The sequence below is a fragment of the Apodemus sylvaticus genome, chromosome 2 (assembly GCF_947179515.1).
Source record: "Apodemus sylvaticus chromosome 2, mApoSyl1.1, whole genome shotgun sequence".
In the NCBI taxonomy this organism is placed as follows: Eukaryota; Metazoa; Chordata; class Mammalia; order Rodentia; family Muridae; genus Apodemus; species Apodemus sylvaticus.
The window spans coordinates 162,484,962-162,494,532 of NC_067473.1; positions in this window are offsets into that span (position 1 = coordinate 162,484,962).

Below are 9,571 nucleotides of genomic sequence, written 5' to 3' on the forward strand. Positions count from 1 at the left end.
ATGTATATAAGTATTCTATCTGCATGTACATCTGCATGCCAAAGAGGGCATCAGATCCCATTATAGAAGGTTGTGAGCCACCATGTGGTTACTGGGAATTGAACTCAGGACCTCAGGAAGAGCAGCCAGTGTTCTTAACTGCTGGGGCATCTCTCCATCACTGTACCAGGACTTTTGAAGCTGTGGACAAGCCAGGCCTACACTGTCAGTTTGTTTGTAAGATTGTCTTCAGGAGCACATAGAAAATGCAGGATCCCAGCACTTCCCTGAATACTCTGATCCCATGGTTCTGGAGTAGAGTGTAGAAACTGTTCAATTGGTTTAGCTTGGTTTATTTTCTACAGTTGCTCCTGACAAAGCTAATAACCACATTTATCTGGGAAACATGACCGTAATCCAAAACAATAATGAAATGGTGACAGATGGAGGTGGGGGATTGCTTGTGCAGAGGAGGCCTAACGGGTCCAGTAGATCAATGGTAGCAATGATCCTGCCATTCAGAAAATGATCTACCAACCTCACCAGTGCCCCTACCAATATCAACTTTTCCTTGATTGACACTCCTGCAAGAATTATGCTACAGAGTGGAGAGTCTTCACATAGGTACTTTAAAGGCTCTCAAAATTTAGACACACACACACACAGGGGGGGGAGGGGACAGAGAGACAGAGGGAGAGACAGAGGGAGAGAGAAACAGAGAGAGACAGAGGGAGAGAGAGGGAGAGAGAGACAGAAAGAGACAGAGACAGAGACAGAGAGAGACTTGGGCATCCTAATGAACCCCAAGTAGGATAAACTAAAGATGTACCCATCTGAAAACCAAAGACAAAGGCCAGTGCTTGAAAGAGAGGAGCAGAGCCAGGTGGGGTCAGTGGGGTCAGTGGGGTCAGAGGGGTCAGAGGGGTCAGTGGGGTCAGTGGTTGACACTTGCCCAGCTCAGGGGGCTGAGCTCATCTTCAGCACAAGAGGAAGAAGAGGGAGAGGAGAAGGACTCCAGGAGGAAAGGAGGAGCCCAGAATCCCATATCCCGCAGAAATATTATCCAGGAATGAAGGGGAAACCTAAACACCCTAGACAAGGAAACTCATCACCTCAAAAAGAAGATGAATACAAAAGTTTCCCACGGATGATGTAACAACAAAAGGAGGGAGCTAAGAGCTCCAGGAAGGAAAAACGGACACATGGGAAGTGAAAATATGAGCCAATTAAAAAAAAAAAAGGCCCCTCCTCCCTTGCATGGCTTTTCTAAGTTAACTTGGATGTACTGTGAGTTGAAGGCAGGAAAATCGGGTGTTCAAGGTCATCCTTAGCCACACAGTGAGTTCAAGGCCTGCCTGAACAAGGTGAGACCTTGTCTTAAAATAAATAAGTAAATAAAATAAAAAATAATATTTAAAATAAATATTTTTATATACGGTCAACTTTGTCTGGTGTGGCTCCCAAAGTGTGCATATTTAGGGCAATTAAACACCGACTGGATAGATTAACTTAAAGTAAGGTTTCTACTTGTCACCTGAACTGGCAAATTGAAAAAGCCCAAGTGATAGGTTATGTACATCTGGTGATGATCAAACCACAAGCTAGGTTGGTGGCAGTGCTGGTCACTGAAATCTATAAGTGATAAGATAGTACAGAAATGTATACCATGTCCCAGTATCCGTGTCAGTGTTAATAGTTGTAAAAATATATTCTCTGGGTTGGCAAGGTTGCTCAGTCAATAAAGGTCCTTGCCACAAAATCTGATGAATCCAAAATGGATTCCTGGAATCTACATGGTGGAAGGAGAGGATCGGTTCTCACAGGATGTCTTCTAACCTCCCTACACTCCGGCATAGACACACACACACACACACACACACACAAATCCATTGGAGAAAACAGGGTAATAGACACAGAAGAATGTCACACTATTTCAAAAAAATTTGTGATCCCATAAATACCTCAAGATTAAAAAATTATTTCAGAAAGCATGATCTCTCCTCTGCACAACGGACCACTGAACCACGTAAGAATACCATTTTTGGAAATTACAAACCCTTTACTAACAACACACAAACAAACATGCGCTAGTTACCCCTGGAGGTGGTGGGTTCCGACTAGCTGAAGGAAACAGCAGGAAGGAGAATGACGTTCTCTGTACCACATTTAAATTTTTGCATCTTATTCATGAATGATGTATGAACAAAAATTGAACTGATAAAAATTACTTTAGAACAGGAATTTCTTGTTGCTTCTACAATAATTGAAAGTTCACCCGGCTAGAGAGATGAACACATCTTTTTTTTTCTTTACACTTTTATTTTTATGTCTTTTTTAGGGGGGGACAGGATCTGACATAGCCCTGACTGACCTTGACCTTCAGCTCACAATGTAGCCAAGGCTGACTTTGAACCTCTCATTCTCCTGTCTTCCTGAATCCTGGCACTCATGAGGCTGAAGCAGGATTGCCACAAGTTCGGGGTTGTCTTGGACTAAACAGTGAAACCTTGTTTTCAAAAAGTGAAACAAATGAACTGTTTCCTTTGCTGTGTGGTTATGAGGTGGGAGGCAACCTTGTAAAAGGCTCAGCACATTCAGGAAACATAAGATATTGTCATCATTGTGTGTGTGTGTGTGTGTGTTTAATTTTATTTAATCTTTTTTTACAGTCCAGATTTCTATCCCCCTCCAGGTCCACCCTCTGTTACACATCCCAAACCTTCCCCCATCCCATTTCCACGAAGATATCCCCAACCCTGATCCCTGACCCCACCAGTTCTCCCAACTCCATGGGGCCTCCAGTCTCTCGAGGATAAGGTGTATCTTCTCTGACTGAGTCCAGACCCAGCAGTCCTCTGCTGTATATGTGTTGGGGGCCCCATATCAGCTGGTGTATGCTGCCTGGTTGGTGGCCCAGTCTCTGAGAGATCTTGCAGTCTAGGTTAGTTGAGACTGCTGGTCCTCCTACAGGGTCGCCCTCCTCCTCCAAGTCTTCCAGCTTTTCCCTAATTCAACCACAGAGGTCAGCAGCTTCTGCCCATTGGTTGGGTGTAAATATCTGCATCTGACTCTTTCAGGTGCTTAAAACCTTTTGAAAGACAAACTGTGATACAGAAAACTGCTTCTAACGTGCTAGCTAGGGCTGGGTATCTCAGTAATGACTGCTCGATTGTCCTGCACCAGGCCTTGGGTTCCATCCCCACCACTGAAACAACTGAAAATTAAAAATAGACCAGTAATAATGGAAGGTGGGGGAGTTTGAATATGACTTAGGCTCCTGTGCTCTCTATAAAGAGACCTAAATACTGTCATGGACCACTTATAGCCCAAATAACATGGCATCTTTTAATACTGTATTAAGGTTATAGGAATCTATGCTGTGCAAGATCTCCTTAAGCATTTCTAAAAAGTCCCTAAAGGTATATCAGAGTTAGTCCATATAGGTCCCATGTAGCATCAGCCCACATTCCTCACATGAAAAGGTCAGTTGGGAGCCGGGTGGTGGTGGCGCACGCCTGTAATCCCAGTACTCTGGAAGGCAGAGGCAGGTGGATTTCTGAGTTCAAGGCTAGCCTGGTCTACAGAGTGAGTCCCCGGACAACCAGGGCTACAAAGAGAAACCCTGTCTCGAAAAAAAAAAAATCCAAAAAAAACAAAAACAAACCAAAAGAGAGAGAGAGAAAGAAAAAGAGAGAAAGAAAGAGAGAGAAAGAAAGAAAGAAAGAAAGAAAGAAAGAAAGAAAGAAAGAAAGAAAGAAAGAAAGAAAGAAAGAAAGAAAGAAAGAAAGAAAGAAAGAAAGAAACGTCAGTTGGGGCTGGAGAGATGGTTCAGCAGTTAAGAGCACTGACTGTTCTCCTGAAGGTCCTGAGTTCAAATCCCAGCAACCACATGGTGGCTCACAAGCATCTGTAATGAGATCGGATGCCCTCTTCTGGTGTGTCTGAAGACAGCTACAGTGTACTCACATATAAAAAATAAATCTTTTAAAAAAAGAAAAGGTCAGTGGACTAAACACTGTCATCATAGCACGGCCTCTTTGTCCGGTTGAAGACCTGGGCCTGATGCATCTGGAATGTACTCAATGGGTTTTTAGAGGTTTTGCCTTTAGACACAGGGTATCAGGTAGCCTGGGCTAGCCTTGACCTTGATATGTAGTAGAAGCTGATTCTGAGCTACGTCTGCATCTTCTTTTCCAGGCTTAGGATTATAGGTATGAGCCACCATTCCTGGTTCTGAAGGTTTGGATTTTGTTTGGGGTTTTCATTTAGCTAAAACTCACAGCTGGCTTGGAACTCACCTTGTCACCCATGCTGGCCTCAACCTTCTGACAATCCCCTTACCTCAGCTTCCCAGTCCTGAGGTCAGTTCCATTTTAAGCATGCTTCTTGGCACTGTGGTTTGGGGTTTAGTGCAGTTAGCTTGCAGACAGTTTTCCTGTATCCCAGACATTAACTGTCCTGTTTGTCTGGATTAGTTGTAGGTTAAGTATCATAGTGTTGAAGTCTGTGTGTGGCACAGACACAAGTATTATGATGGTGGCTTCAGCCAGGAGAGGGGACCCCAGACAGTAAAACCCAGGAAGAAATCCTAAGGTACATATGGTTGCCGGTAAGAGAATTTCCAGGTTCACCTCAGCTTAAGGATGCTCCCTCCCACAAAAGCCAGGGGCTCAGCCACACCATGGCAACAAAAGAGAAAAAAAATCTCTGTACGGAACTGGATTATATCCTAACCAGATACATTTGTAGACACTGTGCAAACTAGGAAATGCAATGTTGCACTTCATACAGTTGATATGCAGTTAATCTTGGAAAGGGGCAAAGTCAGAGAACTCTGCAAATAATGTATCAGCATTGAGTGACTGTAAGGGAAGAAATTGGCACAAAGGAAATCATTCTCCTGGACATCCAAGCAATACCGACTACAGAATAAGGCAACAGAAGAGAAGAAAACTAAAAGGTGGGTTCTCATACCTTTGTCTCTTGCTCTTGTTGAGTATGCTGGCTGGGAGTTTCACGGGGAAACTACCACCATGTGAGCTGCTCCAGCACTCGTGACTGTTTATGATCATGTGATTCTCTTTTGTAAGCCTTCAAACCCAGTTCTCGGGGTGTGATTGGACCAGTGAGTGGTAACTTGAAAGACTGCCTTGCCTACCACCTGCCAGTGGACAGCTCAGCCTCCATCTCATTCCAATGAGACTTTAAGGAGAAACTATCCATCTGTATGAGCATTGAATGGTGCACTTAGGACAAGACACTGTAGGCTTTCGGGCAGGTAAAGGCTAGACTGATGGGTTAGAGAAGGCTACCCCTGTACTATATCAAACTGAATCGGTGAGCAATTAGGAAGAATCAATGCTGTACTTTATTTTAATGATCTGGAGTCATCTTCTGCTTCCAACTTTAATTGAAAACCTGAGACTAGATCGGTCCTCCTCTCAAAAGCATCTGCAAAACTACACAAAATAAAGAACTGTTTTCAGGGAAGCAAAGGCACATGATCTCTGAGAGGTGGGGAACAGAGTGCTCTGTCATTTAAGTTCATATCAATGCTGGAAAGATGACGTGGGGGTCCTAGAACCCTCCATCTGTTCTTCTTTATATAGCCACGGGGATAAAATCTCTGCTTCTCACGTTTATGGCTTATGTGTGGTGAGCCTGGCCTGTTGGAGCCCAACCTTACACTCTTCCTTCAAATTTCCTAATTCTGCTTCCATTCTGTTCCCCAGTCTAGCCTCAAGCATAAACTCGTCACCCTTGTGCGGCCATTAAGATCCTTAGAGATGTGTGAGTACTCTAATTTGTGGTAAGGTGTTAATGGATCAACTCTATATCTATAGCTTCAGTTGCCATCTCAGAGGATTGCTGTAGGGTTATGGGGTCCTATATCACAGGGCTCCGCCACTCGGGGAGGCAGGATGCGGGAAGTTGACCATGCTTACCCGGGGCAGGTGTCAGGCTATAGAGAAGCCTGGGGACAACGTCTGGGCCTATGACAGTGCTGGGGCTGTCTGGTTCTCAGGCTCTCAGACACCCAAGCACAGTGGCTGGAAGCCCTCGAGAGCTGGGAACGGAGTGGGGGCCTGCAGGCTTGATCTAGCCCAGGGCCAGGGGTGGGTGTGGGTGGAGAAGGGGATCTCTGTCTGGTCCCACACAGGAGTCTTTGGCTTGATAGTGATGGCTTGGTCGTGGCTGGGAGCACAGAGAGGCCTTATACAGGAGATTAGACAGTGGCTCCATGAGGGAAGGCCTTCTCCATGGCTCCCCACAGCAGATCCCCATGGAATGAGGCAGTCCATGGTTTTAAGGCATTTATTGTCATGGCAGAAAGTGGAAGAATAAAACCATACCCCCTTTCTCAGGGTGGGCCTAAGGTTTTGCAGGGAGGAGTGTCTGGGAAGGAAAGCTTATTGGCTAAGTCCTCCAGGCCTTTAGGTACCTCATTAGAATGGAGATTTGTCTTGAACCTAAGTGACCACAGTTCACGTCCTCTACATGTGGAGGGACCTAGGGCACTGCCCTTACATGACTGATGGCCACAACTCTATGGGGGGCTGCGGCTAGTGACAGGGGCCGCGGGGAACAGGCAAAAAGCCTACCGTCCCCTCAAGGTCTCTGAGGTTTCAAGCCTCAGCTCAACCAGGAACAAGGCTACCTTTCAGAGTCCCACAGATTATAATATCAAAAATACCCTCCATGAGACTTAAGGAGACAATGGTGTCCCTTAGCCCTCACCTCTGCTAACCTCCCACCCAGGCCCAGAGAGAGGATGCTTTAGCTTGGCAAGCCAGAATGAAGAGAAATGAAAAGGCGGGAAGTCAGCCAACCACACTCCCTTCTTTTACCTGCTGGAGTTCAGAGAGGAGATTCAAGGTCTCTCTTTCTCTCACTTGCTCTCCCTCCTCTCTTTTCCAAACGGCAGCAGTCAGTTTCTTGTAGTTCTGCTGATAGGACCTACGCTTTGCACTAGGTAAGAACCCTGCCACCCCAAGCCTTTACATTTTGCTTTGACGTATGTTAAGTCACCATGTGGTGCTGGAGCGTGAACCAGGGTCCTCTCAAGGACCACAAGTGCTTGTGACCACTAAGCCATCTATCTCTCCACCACCACCCCAGCTCTTTTTAAATTTCACCTTAAAACGGGGTCTCAATCAGTTACCCAAGCTGGTGCTGAGCTTGAAATCTTCCTGCTTCAGCCTCCCACAGCCTGAAGGACCACACCCAGCACAGTGCCTGCTTTGTTAAGTCAGGAAACAATTGTAAGGACAGTACTCACTACTGACAGAACTAAAGCTCACACTGGCCTAATGCTTCTCTGACCAAGGTCTGGCGTGCACTGATTTACGGGCATAACAGAGATGTTTAGGAGGCAGCTGGACAACATGAGCACTCAGCAGAGGACAGCAGTAGGCTCCCCACCAGGCCTTCTGATCCACCATGTACGTTTGAACAGGTTTACAATATCAGGCATGAATCCTGTCCTGCAGACTAGGCCTCAAACCCAGTTAGAAACTAGCTGGCTACTGCCGTATCATGCCACTATTGGACCAGAGGACTGATCTTTCTTGAGCATGCAGGGTCTAACACTGGGTAAGACCATTGATCGTTCCTTCCCTAGAAGCTGCATAGCATCTTCAAGCACTATGAATGCTAACCCATAGGGAGGAAGTTCCCCTGTCCGTTAAAGATTGACTTCTATACTCCTACAACCAAAGTGTGTGGTGTCTTCGGCAATAAGATCTTATCTACTTATGGTAGGCAACCAAGCAAGCGTAGCATTTCAAATGCATTATCTCATTCAGTTCCCTATCAGGATGTAGTTATTGTATTTGTCCCATTTTACAGACAGGGACATCAAGGCTGAGAAAGACTGGTGGACTTGCCCAATTTTTACAGCAAGGATGTACTAAAATTCATACTTTTATACATTTAGTATATAAAATGATGGACTTCATTGTGAAATTCTCACGTTTCCTTTATCTTACATTCATTCTCCCCTTGTCCTCCACCCCTCCCATCCTTGCTTCGATGTACCCCACCCCCACCCCTAACAGCAGTGGCTCATACTTGTAATCCTAGCACTGAGGAGGCTGTGACAGGAAAATTGCTTCAAGTTCAAGGCTAGCCTGGTCTATACAGTGAATTCCAGGCCATCCTAAGCTATAGAGTGAGACTCTGCACACAAAAAGGCATGGTGACTCTGTACAGCAGGTAAAGGTACTTGCTGCTAAGTCACATATCTGACCTGAGTTTGATCCCTGAGACCCACATGGTGGAAAAAAAAAAGAACCAATTTCTGCCCGTTGTTCTCTGATCTCTACATGCATTCTGTCACACACACTTAAATCTAGATTTGACATGAGATAAACTATGGAATATGTCTTTATCCACCCCCATTATCTTTCTTATTCCCTTTCTTCCTTTCCCATCCAACCATCAGTCCTAGGTATATTTATACACCACACATTGCACCCCGTCTCCCATTTCCTGGTTAGACCCAAGACTCAACTTAAAAATTCATCTTCTACAGGTATTTTCCTGATCTGTCAGCGATGGACTCTTTACACTGTCCAAGCTCTTTGAAGACACAACAGCACTTGTTTGTTATTAGGATATGGCGTGGGGGATGGTCTTAGGTCCTAACAAGGTTGAGGGACTGATGAGAAGGGCTCTGGATGAACAGAGAGGCATTCAGAGCAACAGCGGAGGGTGGATTTGCTGAATTATGCATGTTGGATGATAAGTATAAATGATTAATGAAGATGAAATGATACTGGGGCTGAGAGTCTTGCAGGCTCAAGTCAGCTTCCAGGACCAGGTAATGAGTAACTTGAAGCCAGGAACTATAAGCTTTAAGTTCACCTCTGTGAGAGCCCGCTAAAACCCCTACAATCCCTATCTAAACAAAGTAACTCCATTCTTCCTCCTGAAAAAACCCTCCCCACCTATGTGTCCCAAATCTTGGGGCTCTCACAGTCCCTGTAGGTGCGATCTGTGCTCACTGGGAGAACACCAAAGCAATGGTAAAGTGGTTTCCTTAACTGATGCTGTGGTTAGAAGTGTGTGTCCCTCCAAAGTTCATACAGATGCTTACCCTAATGTAGAAGCAGCCCTGGCTTGGTTTAGGTGACCAGATCTCAAGAGGTCTGTCATCATAAGTGACCAAAGAGGTTGAGGGAAAGGGTGTGGCTCAGTGGTAGAAAGCTTGCCTTAAATGCACAAGGCCCTGGGTTCGATGCCCAGCACTGCATAAAGAAAAAGGAGAAGGTTGAGTTCCCTGCTCCCTTCTACCCTTTGCCTCTTTCTACCATTAGATGACACAACATTCATTCTGCCCCGTGAGAACAGCCCAATCTTTAAAATAAGGTTAAAAAACCCTTTGTGAGTGAATTCAGATCAGCTGTGAGTGTGTATGTGCTCATTTATACCAGATGCTTCTAAATAACTATGCACCCCCTGAGATCAGAGCAATATTTTGACTTTGAGGACAGGGCCTTGGTCTAAGAATTCCAAACCCTTTAACACTTCAGAGAACAGTTGTGTCAATATTATATATAATTATTTAAAAGAAAACTAGGCTCAGTTCTGA